This window comes from Bos grunniens, chromosome 2 (assembly GCF_055505025.1).
Source record: "Bos grunniens cultivar Pamir isolate PY7600 chromosome 2, Bosgru_T2T1.0, whole genome shotgun sequence".
Lineage (NCBI taxonomy): Eukaryota > Metazoa > Chordata > Mammalia > Artiodactyla > Bovidae > Bos > Bos grunniens.
The window spans coordinates 16,504,978-16,522,624 of NC_141166.1; the positions used below are offsets into that span (position 1 = coordinate 16,504,978).

The following is a 17,647-nucleotide window of genomic DNA, read 5'->3' on the forward strand; positions in this document are numbered from 1 at the left end:
TGAAAGGAAGTAGCTTGTTCTGGAATGGGAATGACGCTGGTGATAGAGAAAGCAACACAACTGCAAAACCCTGCCTGAGATCCTTCACAAAGGAATCTATGCTGGCTGGTGCTAGGACTCGGTCAAGCGGTCAGCTAGCGTCAAGTGGTGTCAGGATTTGGCCAGTACCTGGTCAAATGATTACTCAGAGAGACTGGGAGTGGGAGGAGCCTGAGAATGAGTACATGTTGTTTTCTAGAGAGCAATAACCATGAAAACCAGAAAAACTGAACTTGTTGTCAGTTCCAAGTAGTGATTATAAAGCCTAAGACCAAAGACAATACCAAAACTTAAATGTTTCTGGTTTTCATGATCCCTATAGGTAGATGAAGGAGTAGAGTGGGCAAAAAAGCCAAGAAAGGGATAGTAACATTCATGATAAATGTGGGGAACAGGGCCACATGTTTCAAACCTGCTGGGTAGTCCCCAGTGGCTCCAGTCTGGTTAAGAAGTTATCAGATCAGGGCAAATACCTGTTCGACCCCAATTTCTGTTTCAGTAGGTTATGAAATGGTCTTCCCAGCGTCCTAGCAGTTGGGAACTTCTGACTACACAAGAAATATAAATTAACTATTTCTTACTTAAATTGGGAGTAACAACAGGATCAGGACAGTAACTCGATCTAATCATACTCTCATGATATGATGAATGAGGTTCCAGAAGCCATTCTGGGCAAATAATTCCTTGCCTCTTTTTTCTTTTCATACTGGATATCTATTAATACTTGAATTTCAAAATACCCCCCCTTTTGCCCTTTATATCAGGAGTCAAAATGAAAAGACAGGAAAATGTGATGGTGTACCATGATATAGCAAGGACTTCAGGTTATGCAACCAAAAGGAATTATCAGGACAAATGCTTTCCTAGCTTTAGGAAGGAGTATTGATACATTTGGGTAGAACCACTTTCATACCAGTGCAAAATAAAAAGGCAGGTCTCCTTGTTAAAAAATTATCAAGAATTTCAAGAGAGCAACAACAGAGCATTCAACTGAGTGTGAGGTCTGTATAAATTCAGGGCCCCGGGAGACTGCACAGGTCACACACCCGTAAAGCTAGCCTGGCCTTCAGGGACAGTATAGTATGGTCCTTTTGTAGAGCTTGAGAGTCAAAACTGGGTCCACATCCCATCTTTGCCCCTCATTAATTATGCGATCAGGCAATTCACTTGGCCTCTCCATGCTTCTAGTAGGTTGTATGGTTGCAGTTCAGTACTGTGAGGATTAAATGGGATAATGAATAGAATGTATACAAGGTGCTTAACACAGGTAAGCACTCAATAAATGGTAGCTATCTATTATTGTTCAATGAAAGGTACAGGTAATTCTCAAAGCAGTAAGTTTAAGAAATGAATTGCTGAACTGCTGTTAAGGATATGAAAGAATGAAAATGATATTTCAGGACAACTAAAATAATGAAGTAGACAGGGAAGAGCAAATCTTCTGTTTGACTCTTCCGCCTTCTCTAATCTCTTCCCTATTTCTTTTTCCTTTTACTGCCAAACATGCAGAAGGTAAATACACGCTGTCTCCATTTCTTACCCACATCTCATGCCCCCATCCTCTTTAATCTGGTATTTAACAGCCCTATGGCTATCCTCCACAAAATTGAGGTTATTTTTAAAAAGCTACTAATGACTCTTGTTCACTAAATAGAATGGACATTTCCCACTTTTTATGTAAAATTTCATACTGATCAATCGCTTCAGCTTGAAACCCTCTCTTTGCTTCATTTCTACAGTACTATACCCTCATGGCCAACAGCATGTCTGATAGGTATCTATCGGGTTTGTGGGGTGAATAAATTAGATGATTCTCTTGTTTCTGTGATATTCCTTATTTTCCACCATACTGGCCCCATTTCTTCTTACCTCCTTGAATGTGGGCAATCTCCATGCTTAGCCTTGGTCCTCTACGCCTCTATTTCAATGCTGTCACGCCACTAAGAATCAAGCGGGAACTACGCTAATCACATGGCTTTAATGATCTCCTACATATAAGACTCCCTGACTTCTCTCTTTTGAACACTAGCGCCTCCCCCACCAGCTTCCAAATAATTAGGGGATGTACCCACTTATAAATTCCAGTATCACCTCAAGATATCTAGCACTTAGCTTTTCCTCTTCTCCCCCAAACTGAGTTTTCTTTCCATCTGCCTTATTTCTGTTGATCTTGTCACTCAAGTTCAAGGCTATATTTGATTCTTCCTTCCTTCTTGTTCTCCATATCTATCAGTCAGAGTACTGTTCATGCTTCCTTTATAACAGTGGTCTCCACCCTTTTTGGCATCAGGGATAAGTTTCATGAAAGATACTTCTTCCATGGACCGGGGCTGGTCAGGGGATGGTTTCAGGATGATTCTCATAACGAACACACAACCTCGATCCCTCACATGCTAAGTTCACAGATGGGTTCAAGCTCCTATGAGAATCTAATGCCACTACTGATCTGACAGGAGGCAGCGTTCAGGCGGTAATGTGAGTGATGGGGAGTGGCTGTAAACACAGACGAAGCTTCTTTCCCTTACCTGCTGCTCACTGCCTGCTGTGCAGCTGACCTAATAGACCACAGCCCAGGGCCTCGGGACCCCTGCTTTATAACACTTATTGAACCTACCTCTTTCTATTTTCACTGCCATCGTCCTAATTTAATTCCTTCTCCCCTCACATCTGAACGATTTAAATAACCAGCTAATTGGTTGTACAGTTCTCTTTCTACCCCTTCTAAAGTTTATTCTATACACTGTTGTTGAGAGTCTTCTTAACATACTACTTTTATAACCCCCATTTCCTCAACCAAACATCTTCAGGCTTTCCATCATACAGGATAAAGCCCTAACTCCTTAGTTTGGCATTCAATGCCTGTTAAAATCTAGTTTCAGACAGAAAACAACAAAATACTGTAAAGCAATTATTCTTTAATTTAAAAAATTAATAAATTTTAAAAAATCTGGCTTCAATCAACACTTCCAATCTTACAACATCTATAGTTAAATCTTCTGATCTTGCCACATTGGTCAGTTTCATCAACTGACCCCTGAAAACTTTCCTCCATGCTCCAGTCCTGTGTTTTATGAACATATTTTCTCCTGTCTAGAAATCCCTCCCACTTTCCTTCTCTGTATATAAAAAAATCCACCGTATCTCTGAAAAAAAGCCTTCCTTGATAATCATAGTCCACAATGATCTCTTTTTGCAATTCTGATAATATCACACGTTTAGTACTTTGAAAATTTACGGAAGTATGCTTTATACTGAATTCTCACAAGTTTATAAAGTAGGTGGCATTATTACACACAAAGAAACAAGGTCAAATAACACGCACAAGTCACACAGCAAGTAACTTCTAGAACTGGGATCCAGATCCTTGTTTAGCTGAAAGTAACCCCTGGACTATAGCACCTCTTTCATTTTCCTGTCTCCTCCAAAGCTCAAATACAGCACAGTATTTACACACAAGCAGGTGCTCAGTAAACATGCTGATTGAGAAGATTGCTTAAGTAGCACCTGTGAGTCTCAGCACTTACAGAATTGTCAATCTCAGCAGAGCAAATTAAGCGTATCAACCCAGTGTCATGTTCTTTATGAGGCTTGATCTGTACTAGAGTTCAAGAGGGGGATTTGCCAAAAATTCACCATGTTCCATTCTAAAAATAAATTTTGATTTCAGCAAAATTAAAAGGCCCCTTCTCTGAGTCAAACATTAGGTGAGTTTTGGGGATGAGGTCTACTTGACCAATGCTGGGCCCACCCTTCCTCTGTTTCCAAAGGAGCAGGAAGTAAAAACAGGCTGGCTAAGTTGATGGCTTATGAGAGAAAAATGGACTATTTACAGTTCTAGAAGCAGAGGCTAAGGCAGCAGAACAGGATTTTCTCTGCTCTGGTAGCTAAGACCTCAGTAAAAGAAGCCTAATCAAAGTGAATCATGGGTGGAAACTGGATCAAAGAGGATAATAGTAAGATAATAGTAAAAAGAAGTAAGAACAGAAAGAAGGAAGTACTGGAAATATTCTACTGAAGAGATGGTGGTGCCCTTTTCTTCAGTTGCTTGAGGCTGTCAGATCCAACTCTGTTCTCCAGGGCTGGACCACTAACAGCAGGCTCTATCATCTCTGCATGATTTATGGTCTCAGTCCCAAACTGTTTGTCCTGACCCACATCACAGTCCAGCTCCTTCCAGCCTCTCATCTGATTACTCACTTCTCAAGGTCTCACAAATCTGACCTCACAGACTGGACGTTCAGCATGGCTTCCCTGGGTATGACCCGTATTGCTCCCTGACTGTATAGTTTAGACTTGCCCTCCTGGGATGGTGACTCTAGCATCACATCTATGCCCAGTGTTCCAATCCTCTACCTTGGAGCTATAGCAAATGACTCCTTTCCCACCTTCATATGGTTGGACCCTTCTTGGAAAGATATGAGTGATAGAGACCAGGAGTGAAGCTCAAAAAAATGATGAGGGAAAAATGCGGGGGAGAAGATCAACAAGATGGAATCTATCACTGGAAACTGTGGTGGGAATTAGAAACTCTAGGTTACTTTGTCAAGAAAGGAAAAAGGCTATGGCTGCATTAAAGCTGTTGCCTAGAGATACCATACTCCTAAAGCCTCTAGGACTTCCCTGGTGGCTCGGATGGTACAGCGTCTGCTTACAATATGGGAGACCCAGGTTCGATCCCCGGGTCGGGAATATCCTCTGGAGAGGGAAATGGCAACCCATTCCAGTACTCTTGCCTGGAAAATCCCAAGGATGGAGGAGCCTGGTAGGCTACAGTCCATGGGGTCGCAAAGAGTCGGACACGACTGAGTGACTAGACTAAACTAAACTAAAGCATCTATATTCACAGTTTCCTCTGCTTTGGCTGCTCTTTCTGTTCTTTCCAATCTTCCCTGCAAGGCAAACTCCTATTCATCCTTCAAGACCTTACTTAAACGTGTTATTTTCTGGGAAGCCTTCCCAGATCATCTCACACAGCTATCTGTTCCCTCCTCTGTGCTTCTTTATCGACACATCTATTATGCTGTTACCACTTCAACTGCCAATTTTATTTCTGTCTCTCCTACTACTTCTCTGAGGACAAGGATTAATTATCTTATTCATCTTTGCATCCCCAAGACATAGCAGAGTGCCTGGCAAACAGCAAGAGTTTGTTATTGTGTGATAAAAGACATCAAGAGCAACATGAAAGTGAAATTTGCACTTCACTTGCAAAAATCAAATTGGGTCCTGGTACTTTTCATGTGTAATTGCACTTTCCCTTGATTCAGAAGAAAGGACTTTAGACTCATAAAAAAATTCTATTGATATCACCGGTCATCTGCACTACTGAGAGAAATAGCCGTCTTCCCGCGCCCCCACCCCCCACCACTTCCAAGAAGCTCCCAGGACAAGCTTAGTATTAGTGGCACACGGCCCATCCTACCATTTCCATTGTAGTGAAAGCTAAATTACACTGTAAGCCTAAAGCTGCCACCATTCTTAGTGAACTGGTGGTGGTGGGTAATTAAAAAAACACACTTCTCTAGCAGACCTAATAGGAGAGTGAGGGAGGAAGATAAATTTAATCCTGGCCTAATAAGAAATTTGTTAGAAACTCACGCAAACAGCCGCTTCCTCTGGACATGACAGACCCGATCCAGGTGTCCAGCAGTGACCTTTTCCCATGAGTGTCAGGCCATCACCCAGCACAGAAAACCAGGGCCCAGTGCCTTTCTTGGGCATCCCTCCTTCTGAAACCTGGCAAATCTTGGGGGGCCTGCTTTTCCTTTAGGGGATTGTCAGCTCCTCCCAGCACCGACAATCCCCAGGTCCCTTGGCTGGTGCCCCCCAAGCACCGCTCTTGCCTTCGTCCCACCGGGGCCCCAGCTTGACTCCGGGTCAAAAGTGCCGGCGGCTGGGCTGTCAGGCCGCGGCTGGGAGGGAGCGCCGAGGTCAGGCCCGACCCCCAGGTCTCCTCCACTCCGCGGGACGCGCGGAGTAGACGCAGGCCGCGCAAGGCCACGGGCTACTCAGGCGCGGGCCTCTGGGCGGTGGGGGTTGGGGGGCGGGGGACTCGGGCCCCCCCCCCAGAGAAACCGCGCGAGTGCGGGTACTCCAGCCGGTTCCCCGCAGCCCCCCGCGAGTCCCGGCCCCAGAGCTGCCCCGCAGTCCTCGCCCGGCTGCGTCCCGACCCCCAGGGCGTGCGGCGGCCGGTCGATCCGCTCGCCCGGTTGCTCGGCCCCCACGCGGGCCCCACGGCGCGGATCCCAGGTCAGGCCGCCGCCGCCTGCCTGCCGGTGCCCACGGCAATGCCCCGCCCAGCGCAGCCCGGCCCGGCCCGGCCTTGACAGCTGGGTGCCCAAAGGGTTAAGCCGGTAGCGCGGCGGCCGGAATGCCCCGCGCGATGCCAGTCCGCCGCGAGCTGGCCCCAGCGCGCACGCGCCCGCCCGTTACCTGCGGTCGCGTTCGCGCTCCTCCTCCACCTGGCTGCTCTTTCCCCGGGGCCGCCCCTCAGCCCGCCCCCTCGGCTCGGCGCCGCGCACCCTGCTGGCTACTCGGCCAAGGCCTGGGGAGGAGGGGCGTGGGGGCGATTACCATATATTAGCATACCAGCGTGCGTCACGTGGCCTCTCCAGCCAATTGGCACTGTGGAGAGGCGGGGATTGGGTTGAACACGCCTAGGTGCTGCTCCGGGCCTGAACCGGTGGCCATGACAACGTCTGAGAGGGAGGGGGTGAAGGGGGGAGGCACAGAGCATCTTCACTACCTGAGCTGGTGTGAAGGCATCCCCACATTTCCCACCCCGTGGAAGGCGAGGGGCTGAATTTGGCTCCTTTGGCTCCTCTCAGAAGTATTCAGATTCAGCAGACATTTATCGTGCGTTTACCATGGGTCTAACACTTTTCTGCAGAATATGATTCCCTGGATAACCCTGTGATGTCTGTAACCCCACTTGGTAGAAGGGAAAGAGGAGGCTCAGAGAGGGTAGATCACTCACCCAAAGTCACAGAGGCACACTGAATGACAAAACTAGAGATTGAAGCCCATTTCTGACTTCAGGGCCCCTGAGTTATTTTCTCCAGTAGGGGTCTCCCAGCACCTCCTCACAATTCCAGGTATACCAAGCAGCTGGAAGAATCCTCATAGAAACTCTGTACAGGGCTTTAATGTTTCCTTACAATGACCTTTGAGATTAGTAGGCAGAACAATGATGCCCAAATCGCAGATAAGAAATGAGGCTCTGAGAGGTGACAGTGATCTATCTTTGGTCAAACAGCTATTAAGAACTAGTGCTTAATCACTATGATTTACACTCAAGCTTGCTACTTTATAAACTTTTTAATTCAAACATGATGGTATTGCTATGACTATTTTACATATTAAGAAACTGAGGCTTTGGGAAGTTAAGTAAATTGCCCAAGGTGACACAGCTAGGAAGTAACAGACAAGGGTTCAAATCCAGGTTTATCCGGCTGCAAAGCTAGTCTCCTAGAGTCTCATTGGGACTAGGCTCATTTAATTTAGATTCAGACTTCAGAACTCCTTCTCAAACAGAACTTTCTCTCCTATCCTCTTAAGATGTGACCATGTTCTCTTTAATCTTGCAAAATATTACATGACAGGTGATATGTGTTAAGGTCACAGAGGCTAAATATTAAAGGAAAACAGAGTCACCGCTGCAGGTGGGTTAAGGACACTCTATTATTCTCAGTGCTTCAATTTTACCCCTGGGGAATTTGATAGCTTGGTGAAGGCTGAATAGCTTAAAAGAATAGGCGCCTCCATTTAGGCTTTCCTCTACTTCTTCCTCTAGTTTAGCTCAGTGGATCTCTAACTAATTATTGGACAAAATAGTAATACCTCAAACCAAATATACTAAACTTTATAGGCATTTAAAGAGATTAGCAAATGTAATTTTGTCTGTAAGTACATTTAGCCTTATTGGGCTGACTTAAAACCCAATTTCCTCCTAAGCTGTGATGTTTGGTGTTCAAGAGCCCAAACTTGGAGGCAGACCTAATTGGGTTAAAATCCTAATTTGCCTACTCACTAATTGTGTGGCCTAGGGAAAGTTACTTAACTGCTCTGCCTCAATGTCCTCATTTATAAAATAGGATAGGAATGGTGTGAGAATCAAATGAATTAATGAACAAAAAGTATTTAGCACAAGCTATGGCTTAGAAGTAAAACCTCCATAATTGTTAGCTGTTATTGACATAGGAGCTTTAGTAGGAACAGACAACCCACGTGTACAGAATCTCTCAAAGTTTCCTAGCTGGCTTTGGAATTCTGGAGCTGTCTCTCATCCCTTGTGGCATATTAAACAGCCTGTTGTGCTGGTGAAGGCTTGTTATCTCTCCAAATGACATCCTCTCTTCTTAGGATCATAAATAATTCCTGGACTCAAAGGAGCTGGTTTCTCCTGTACATCTCCTAGCACCAAATTACCGGAGTGGCTCCTTGCAGAAAGGGATCTTGACAAACAGTGGAGCCATAAGTCAGGCTTCTTGAAACACTTTTATGAGCGCCTTAATGAGGGAGATGAGCTGTCATCAGGAACTCTTCCCGACCTTCCTGGCCACAGGAAATGAGTTCTTTGTGCTCAAAGGGTTTCCAAAGCTGAGGCGTAAAGAGTTTTCAGGAAGTGGGGCAGTGATGAGAAGCTGTTGACTCAGAGAATCCAGGGCTAAACAGCCCCCATCCTGCCATTCACCTTATAGGGTCAAATTACTCAGGGCTTATTGCAGCAATAGCACCAAAGTGTGGCTTGCAGGGGTGGATGTTAATCCTTTCCCCGTCCCCCGATGCACACACTTCAACAACCAATCTGCCACCATCCTGAAAGATGGAGCGGTATAGACAGTATTTAAGAGCATTGTCTCTGCAGCTGAAGAAACAAGTGTGAACCCTGCTTCCATTATTCTCTATCTCTGTGTCCTTGGGAAACTTGCTTAACCTCTCTGTGTCCCAATTTTCACATCTGCAAAGTGGGAAAAATACAGTGCCCACCTTACAGGCTCTTGTGAAGATCAATGAGTGACTAACATAAGGTGTTCACTCCAGGAAGCCCTGGAGATATGTTTGCTAATTCAACAAAATAAACATGGAGTCCAATACAACAGTGTACTTTCTGTAGAGGTGACCGCAGCCCTAAGAAAAATGCTCTGGACCCTCTCCTAACTACATGCTGCCCCTTTCCCTTCTGACTTGCAATAGGAAGAAGATGTGCTTCAGGGTTCTACTTTGAATGTGGACTCTGCCGCATTCTGTTCTGTGAAATTGGTCAAGTTATTTTACACCCTCAAGCCAGAGTTACATTATTTGTAGAATGAGACTTACTTCCTCCTGGAGTTGTTCTGAGCATTCCAGTAAGATCGTATCTGGTAGGAGGTGATGAGAGCCTCCTACTCTCAGGACAGAGATCCTTCTTGATCATAATCATGTTTTTCTTTTACTGAGATATTTCTAGTGATGTCTTTACTTTACAGTAATGAACTAATATTTAGTGAGCACTAACACTGGCCCTGTGCTATATATCATATATACTTAGAGTAGAATGAACACCTGGAGTCCAAGATGTGAACTTACCCAAAAACACAGTGGACGTCAGTGGTGGAACCAGGATTCAAGCCTGGACTGTCTAATACCCAAGTCCATGCTAATGACCCTCCATGCCATAGGCTTTCCACTCCAGCTCAGCTCTTGGAACTCAGTTCTCTTTCTTTAGCATTCCTCTCCCATCCATACACACACTGTCCCTGGTGGCTAGCAGTGCCCAGCACAGTAAGTGCTCCACGTGTGTTTACTGAATGGGTGAAAGTAAATGACTATGACATCCTCTTATAGTGATGAAAGCCTCCTTTTTTTCTTGGACTGTCCCCATTGGGGAAGAGAAGCAGCTGGCAACCCTCCTCCCCACCTCCTAGCATCCTCTTCCTGCTAAATAATCATGTGGAAGGCTTTCCTCCCTCTCCCTGGGGGAATCAGGCTGCTGCTGCTTTTTTTTTTTTTTCCCAGAGATCTAGGAGAGACACAATGATGACTCATCTTCAATGAACATTTGGAGACATGTCAGGGCCGCTGGTGCTTTTAAGGGCTCTGTTAATATCCATCAGTGGGATCATTTCCAAATAATGGCCTTGGATAAGTATATTAGTTTACTAGGGCTGCTGTAACAAAATACCACAAACCAGGTGACTTAACATAAAAATTTACTCTCACAATTCAGGAGACCAGAAGTCCAAAATCAAAGTGCCAGCAGGATTGGTTCTTTCCTGTGGGTGAAGAGGGAAAATCTAATCAGTGCCTCTCTCCTAGCTTTTGGTGGTTGCCAGCAATCCTTGGCTTAGTCGTGTATCACTCCAATCTCTGCCTCCATCATCACACAGCATTCCCTGTATGTCTGTGTCCAACTTGCCCTCTTCTTATAAGGATACTAGTCCTGTTGGAGTAGGACCCAATCTAATCCAGTAAAGTGAAAGTGAAAGTCACTCAGCCATGTCCACTATACAATCCATGGAATTCTCCAGGCCAGAATACTGGAGTGGGTAGCCTTTTCCTTCTCCAGGGGATCTTCCCAACCCAGGGATCAAACCCAGGTCTCTCGCATTGCAGGCAGATTCTTTACCAGCTGAACCCACAGTGAAGCTCTAAAACCTCATCTTAACTTGGTTATGTCTACAAAGACACTAGGTTTTTAAAAGGTGTTTGTGTTCCAAGGCTCATTACTGGCTCCTCCAAGCTTCCATAGGCTGGTCCAGTATTTGAGGGACTTTGGCACTTCAGACAAATCTAGAACCATCCCCTCTCTGACAGTGCAATCCTGCAGCCTTTCTTCCCTTTAGTCACATCCATTGACTAATCTTGGAAGCATCACTTCTCTGAATCCTGCAGCAGATGAGCATGAGGGAACTCCATGGGGGCAGACACAATGTCTTGTTCATCTTTTTTGCCCCCAGTGGTAACATAAAAACCATCATAAAATTGGCTCTCAATAACCATTTGTTTAATCAATGAAAGAACATTTGCTCCAGTTAGTACCAAGGGTCATTTATTTCTCACTGTTTCTGCATCTAATTTTCAATGACAGTTGCAGAGTTGGTTTAAGATACCTGAATTCCACTCTGAAAGACACAGTTCTTTTGACATGAATATTCCATTTGTCACTACATTATTAGAAGAGATGGTATTTTGCTCCTATTATTGGTGGCTGATACAAATATTGTCCTGCCTCAAGCTGTCATCATGTGAGATCGCAGCCTGGAGCAGTGAGGCTGAAAACTGGGGCAGGCTGGGGTCAGAGATGGGGTCAACCCAGCAGGAGTTGTCAGATGAGAGCAGGGGTGAGAAGGAGGTCAGATGGGAGATCAAAGTCCAGGAACTAGACAGGTACACAGTCAATCCTGGCTCTCCCAAGGACGGTGGCCTGTGACTGGAGCCCCTTTGGAAAATGTCTCATAGGCAGGTCCCCTGAGCTGGCCGCCTGCTCAAAGGTCCCTAGAGGGTTCTTTGTAATTGATCTGGGTATGAGTTCCCTCCTCACAAAGGGGATATAATCAATCAACATTATTTGGCAAGCCTCATGTTCATATGATCAGATAAACTTTAAAAGCCTGGAAGCAGTCTTGTTTGTTTTAGTCACGTGGCCCCAGGCCTGCCGCTAATTTTTAAATTTATGGTTTTAGGTCTAATGCTGGTTATGCATCAGGATCAGCTGGGAACCCTGGCTCAAATACAGATCCCCAAGTCTTACCCCCAAAGATTCTGATTCTCTGAGTGGTCTACTGACACCTAAAAAGACTGTGTGGTGCAGTGGTTCAGGGTGGAGGTTCTGGAGCCAGACCTGCTTAGATTTGTAATGGTTTTGCCATTAACATGGTGAACCTGGGTGAACTTCACCTTCGTGAGCTTCAGTATTTTATCTATGAAACAGAATAGAATAAAAGAGAACAATAATTTTCAGTCAATTGATAGTATGTGAGGATTAATGATTTAACACATGCAAAGTCTTAGAATACTAAGTGCTCAATAAATGTTACTTATGATTATCTTTCTTTGTACCAAGCTCTATGAGTGATTTAGAATCACAATCCTTCTCTCCCTCCCTCCCTTCCTTCTTTCCTTCCTTCCTTTTTTCTTCCTTCCCTCCCTCTCTTCCCTAAACAATTACCAAGGACTCTTCCCTATCAGGGTTTCCCAGGTGGTGCTAGTGGTAAAGAACCCGCTTGCCAGTGCAGGAGATGTAAGAGAGAGATGCGGGTTCCATGCCTGGGTCAGTAAGATCCCCTGGAAAAGGGATGGCAACACACTCCAGTATTCTTGCCTGGAGAATCCCATGGACAGAGGAGCCTGGTGGGCTATAGTCCATAGGGTTGCAAAGATTCAGACATGACTGAAGTGACTGAGCATAAAAAAAACCCTCCCTACCAGGACCCAAGCTATACACATACAATCCTCTTCAGTTTACAGTCTAGCCTGGAAGCCGGGATTGGCAAGCACTGTTGTACTCACTAACTTCAGCTCTCTGAACGCTTACTGGAGTCTGAGGCTGTGGGCTTCACTTCTGGTGTCCCTCCAACAAGGCTCCCCACCTCCCAGGGAAATAAATAACCTTCATTTCATACCCCCAAAACAGAGCAAAATGGAAGAACACAGAGTCATTTAAACCTGGCATGCCATTTTCTAGCTGATTGACATTGGATAAATCATATTTACAGGGTACTTTCTATCTACTGCCTGCCCAGTATCCCTCGTCTAGCAACACCATACCCCTTCTGTGTGCATAGAACTGGGGAGAACAGCCAAACATAACTGTGAGTCCACCTCTCACCCAAGCCACTGATGACTGGTCAAGGGCAGGCACCTAACTCAAGCCAACCAATCACGTCCCATTTCCAGGACCCTGGAATGGTGCTGAAGCCCTGCTGTCTTGCCTGATTCTGAATGGAGGTGCTATAATCGAAGGAGATGTTGACAATGGGCATTTTCCATGAGGCATACCAAGAAACAAGGCCAGTCAGCCTGACGTTGGGAAGAAAAGCAAAGCCAGTGCTTGGATTGAAGTTTCTGATGGTCTCCCTTTCACAGTCCCCAGCTTTGGATTCTGCAACACGACTTCTAGCTTTATAGTAAAGTCCTCTTTCTGTGGACGTCAGATGTAAGGTATCTCTTGTTTTCACCAGGAAGGCAGGTTTACCTCCAGCAGCTGGTTCTGTCATGCTCAAGAAGTCCACTTCTGAAGGGCTGCTCAAAAGAGAAGCAAATTCAAAGGTCTTGGTGTGGATAAGACCAAAGACCTAAAGAGCTCTGGAGCCTCTGCCCCTACTTTGAATGAGCTTTTGGGTCAGAGCACTTTAGAAGCAGAGAGAGGAGGAAAGAGCCTAGGGTCTTGAACACTAGTCAGGGGGCCAGTCAGGCTTTTCATGGAGGGACTGCAATTTCTAACTTTCCTTAGTTAAGAAGGAAACTCCTGGAGAGCCTCAGTCTCTCCTGCCACTTGGTTGTGTTCTGTTTTTTCATATTTGCAGTTTCTTCAACACAGGCACCCTTTCCGAATGCAGCTGGATTCCCCCCACACTTGGCATGCTTGTTAGGATTTGTCTGTCTCTTTGGGGTGGGAAGCGAGAAGGTGAAAGCAGACATTTCTGTCCTAGTATTTCCTAAGCTGTTGCTATTTTCTTTGCCTCAGGCCTGCTTCTCCTAGCATGTCATGGAGCTGGTTGATGTTACCTCTCCCAGCACCCCTTTTGATCAGCTGGCTGTCAGTTCTTCCATTTCACAGACAGGGGTAACATTTAGCTGGTTTGTACCAGTGCAGTCTCAAATGCTTGCTAAATTAGTGAAATGTTTGTATTGATTGCTGCTGCAAATCCCCTAAGTGCCCCTCCAGCTTCCCATCACCCCCACTTTCTCCCCTGGGATCCCCCAGACCTCTGTACCTTCTGGCAACTGAAAGGTTAATACTTAGCATAGCAGGGACCTCTGGCATACTCACTGCTCTAGAACTTGGCTTGAACATTTGGGATGCTTTCTTCTCTGTTTTAAAATACAGCTATATTTTACTTTTTTAAAAAACTTATTTTCTTGAAGTCAAGTCTTGATTTTATTGAAGTATAGTTGTGTTAATTTCTGTGGTACAGCAAAGTGATTCAGACACACACACACACACACACATATATATACACACATATATATGCACATTAAAAGTTAAAGTGTTAGTTGCTCAGTCATGTCCACCTGAAACTATCACAATATTGTTAATCAGCTATATCTTAATACAAAACAAAACATTTTTAAAAAATAAGTAAAAATAAAAACATGCCCACAGTTTTTGGGCTCTCCTCCCAACCAAACGTGCAATCTCATTTCTCCCCCTTTGCACTTGGGCAGAACTTAGTGTCTAGCTGCTAACAAGTAGAGGGCAGAGAAAGTCCAGGAATCTGACTCCCAAGGCCACATTAGCAAAGCTTCTTTCTGGGTCTTCCTCTGAGGACACTTGAAACCCAGTTTAGTTTAGTTGCTAAGTTGTGTCCGACTCTTTTGCAACCTCATGGACTATAGCTGGGCAGGCTCCTCTGTCCATGAAATGCTCCAGGCAAGAATACTGGAGTGGGTTGTCATGCCCTTCTCCAAGGGATCTCCTAACCCAGGGATTGAACCTGGGTATCCTGCTTTGCAAACAGATTCTTTACCAACTGAGCCAGGGAAGCTGTACACACACACACACATATAGATTTTTTTCATATTGTTTTCCATTATGGTTTATCACAGGATACTGTATATTTAGTTCCCTGTGTTATACAGTAGTACTCTGTTGTTTGGCATGCTTTGTGATGCTTTCCTGCCCTCTGCCTTACTAGTTAGATATTTTAAATACCCGCCTTGTTTAAAGTGAAGTTTAGAGAAGTTAACTAAAGTAAGTCATTCTTTTACTCATTCACCTACTCATTTAACATGTTTTTATTGAATGGCAGCTTTATGCCAGGCCTGGACATAGTGCTGAGGATACAAGCTGAATAAAACTAACATGGAGTATCCAGGGTAGTGCAGAGACAGAATTGGCAGGGAAATAGATAAACATACAATAAAAGCCCGATTAGTGCTATAAAACAAAAGATGAGGGTGCCGTGGGAGAGAATGACACAGAGACCCACTTTTAGAAACAAACAGAGATCATTCTGTCGTTTTTGAGACTGCATCCAATTAGTGCATTTCAGACTCTTTTGTTGACTATGAAGGCTACTCCATTTCTTCTAAGGGATTCCTGCCCACAGTAGTAGATATAATGGTCATCTGAGTTAAATTCACCCATTCCAGTCCATTTTCGTTCAATGATTCCTAAAATGTCAATGTTCACTCTTGCCATCTCCTGGTTTGACCACTTCCAATTTACTTTGATTCATGGACCTAACATTCCAGGTTCCTATGCAATATTGTTCTCTATAGCATCAGACTTTACCTCCATCACCAGTCACATCCACAACTGGGTGTTGTTTTTGCTTTGGCTCCATCTCGGCATTCTTTCTGGAGCTATTCCTCCACTCTTCTCCAGTAGCATATTGGGCACCTACCGACCTGAGGAGTTCATCTTTCAGTGCCCTATCTTTTTGCCTTTTCATATTGTTCATGGGGTTCTCAAGGCAAGAATACTAAAGTGGTTTGCCATTCCCTTCTCCCGTGGACCACATTTTGTCAGATCTCTCCACCATGACCCATCTGTCTTGGGTGGCCCTACATGGCATGGCTCATAGTTTCATTAGACAAGGCTGTGGTCCATGTAATCAGTTTGATTAGTTTTCTGTGACTGTGGTTTTCATTCTGTCTGCCTTCTGATGGATAAGGATAAGAGCCTTATGGAAGATTCCTTACTAATTTTCAAATCATTCAAGATGTCTTCCTTAATTGAAAATATATTTCTTGTCTACAAATCACAGGTCTTAGCCTAAGCATTTCTGAAGAATAATCAGTAGGGCTCTTGGACAAAATTAGGCTTACTAGGGTCAAAATGTCTATTTTTGAGGCAATATAGTACTGATTCTGGTCTACAGACTGAGCAGGAATTCACCACCACTTACTACTTTTGTGATCTTAAGAGACACATTGTGCCTCAGCTTCATTACCTATAAAATTGCATTAACAATGGCACTTATTACTATGAAAGTTAAGAAACGTTGGTCTGCCTAGGTGGCTCAGTGGTAAAGAACCTGGTGGCCGGTGCAAGAGACAGAGACACAGGTTGTATCCCTGGGTCGGGAAGATCCCCTGGAGGAGGAAATGGCAACCCACTCCAGTATTCTTGCCTAAAGAATCCCATTGACAGAGGAGCTTGGCGGCTACAGTCCATGGGGTCACAAAGAGTCGGACACGACCAAGCAGTCATGTGCACATAAGTATTATTAATACCAATAAAGCAACAAATAGCCCAAGAGGTTATTCTGTGTCTGGCACTACTATTGGCTTCACATGTGAAGTGTTTGGTATGACTCCTGGCAAATAATAAATAATTTATATTAGCTAATATAATCAGTATTGACATAAAAATTATGAATAAAGCTAACAATGATTTTAAATGGATACTTGAGACATTAAAGCATTACTAAAGATGCTAAAAATTAGGCTGTCAAAGACTATCTTGCGAATGCAGTATCAATTATCTTGAGAAGACTTATCTCACCAAACTCTCTAAATGAGACAGCTTCTTGTAGTTTAAAAAAAAAAAAAAACCCAACTATAAAGTTAGCCAAATTTGGAAAATAATCCATATGCCCTGTGAAAATTTCACTGTGGATCCTCAGTGATCTCATCTGAAAAATGGGATATGAATATCTATTTTGCTGAGACCCCAAAGAATTAGAGACAATGCAATATGAAAGCACCTAGCACAATGCTTATGAATATTTTGTTATTATTATTATTATTTACAAAAGGGCGGATATCAGGTCTTCTAAAACATCAAAAAATCTAGTAAAATGAGTCATTAAATATCTGTGCCAAGAAAAAAAAAACACTAAATAAAATGATAATGACAACTTGTTAGGATAATAAATTATAAAACATTAAGGTCCTAAGATTTTTTTTCAATTTATAATATGAAACTGAAATGACCATCTAATCTAAATAAATTTAACAGTCATCCCATTGTTCCATCAGCAACTCAAGTCTAAAGAAAATATAAGAGAATGTCTCTAATATCAGCAAGCAATGTTAAATCAGCTTTACGACAAAAGGGAAAGTATCTACCCAGCTGCTAAGGTCCATTTCCAACAGGGGAAGGCAGTCTCCAAAACCGCAAAGTTCCTAAACAGAGGAGGGTCCAGTAAACTCAAGCAATAGCCTAGCTCCACGTGCCTCGCTGTCATTCAGAAGGTAGGAAGGTGATACACAACACTTCCGAGGGCATCTACTTCTGAGGAAGAATCCTCAAAAAAAAAAAAAAAAAACCCAAAACAAAATGAGTCACACATGAACCCCAAGTACTGGACTGAGGCAGAGAAGAAAGGAGCACTCAAGGGAAGCAAAGCCGCATCTCCCACTCTGTTCTGGCTGCCTCTGCCTAAGTCCTCCGCACCTTTGTTGTATGCAAGGATGGTCACATGGAAAGCACATGTTAGATTTCTATTCATCAGAGAAA

General features: G+C 44.1%; 1 protein-coding gene across 7 annotated transcripts in view; it reads right to left on the reverse strand.

The window, feature by feature from the left end:
- Positions 1-6,599, reverse strand: part of PHC2 (polyhomeotic homolog 2) — a 113,540-nt gene extending 106,941 nt beyond the window's left edge. For 3 of the 7 annotated variants that reach the window (XR_015140103.1, XM_086335215.1, XM_086335219.1), the window contains exon 1: positions 6,472-6,591. The gene's annotated coding sequence lies outside the window, so the exon portion shown is untranslated. Of the gene's footprint in view, positions 1-5,637; positions 6,262-6,471 lie in introns of those variants that run through there. The other 4 variants (XM_086335218.1, XM_086335220.1, XM_086335217.1 and 1 more) reach the window with 3 other exon arrangements.
- Between the last annotated feature and the right edge of the window lie 11,048 nt (positions 6,600-17,647).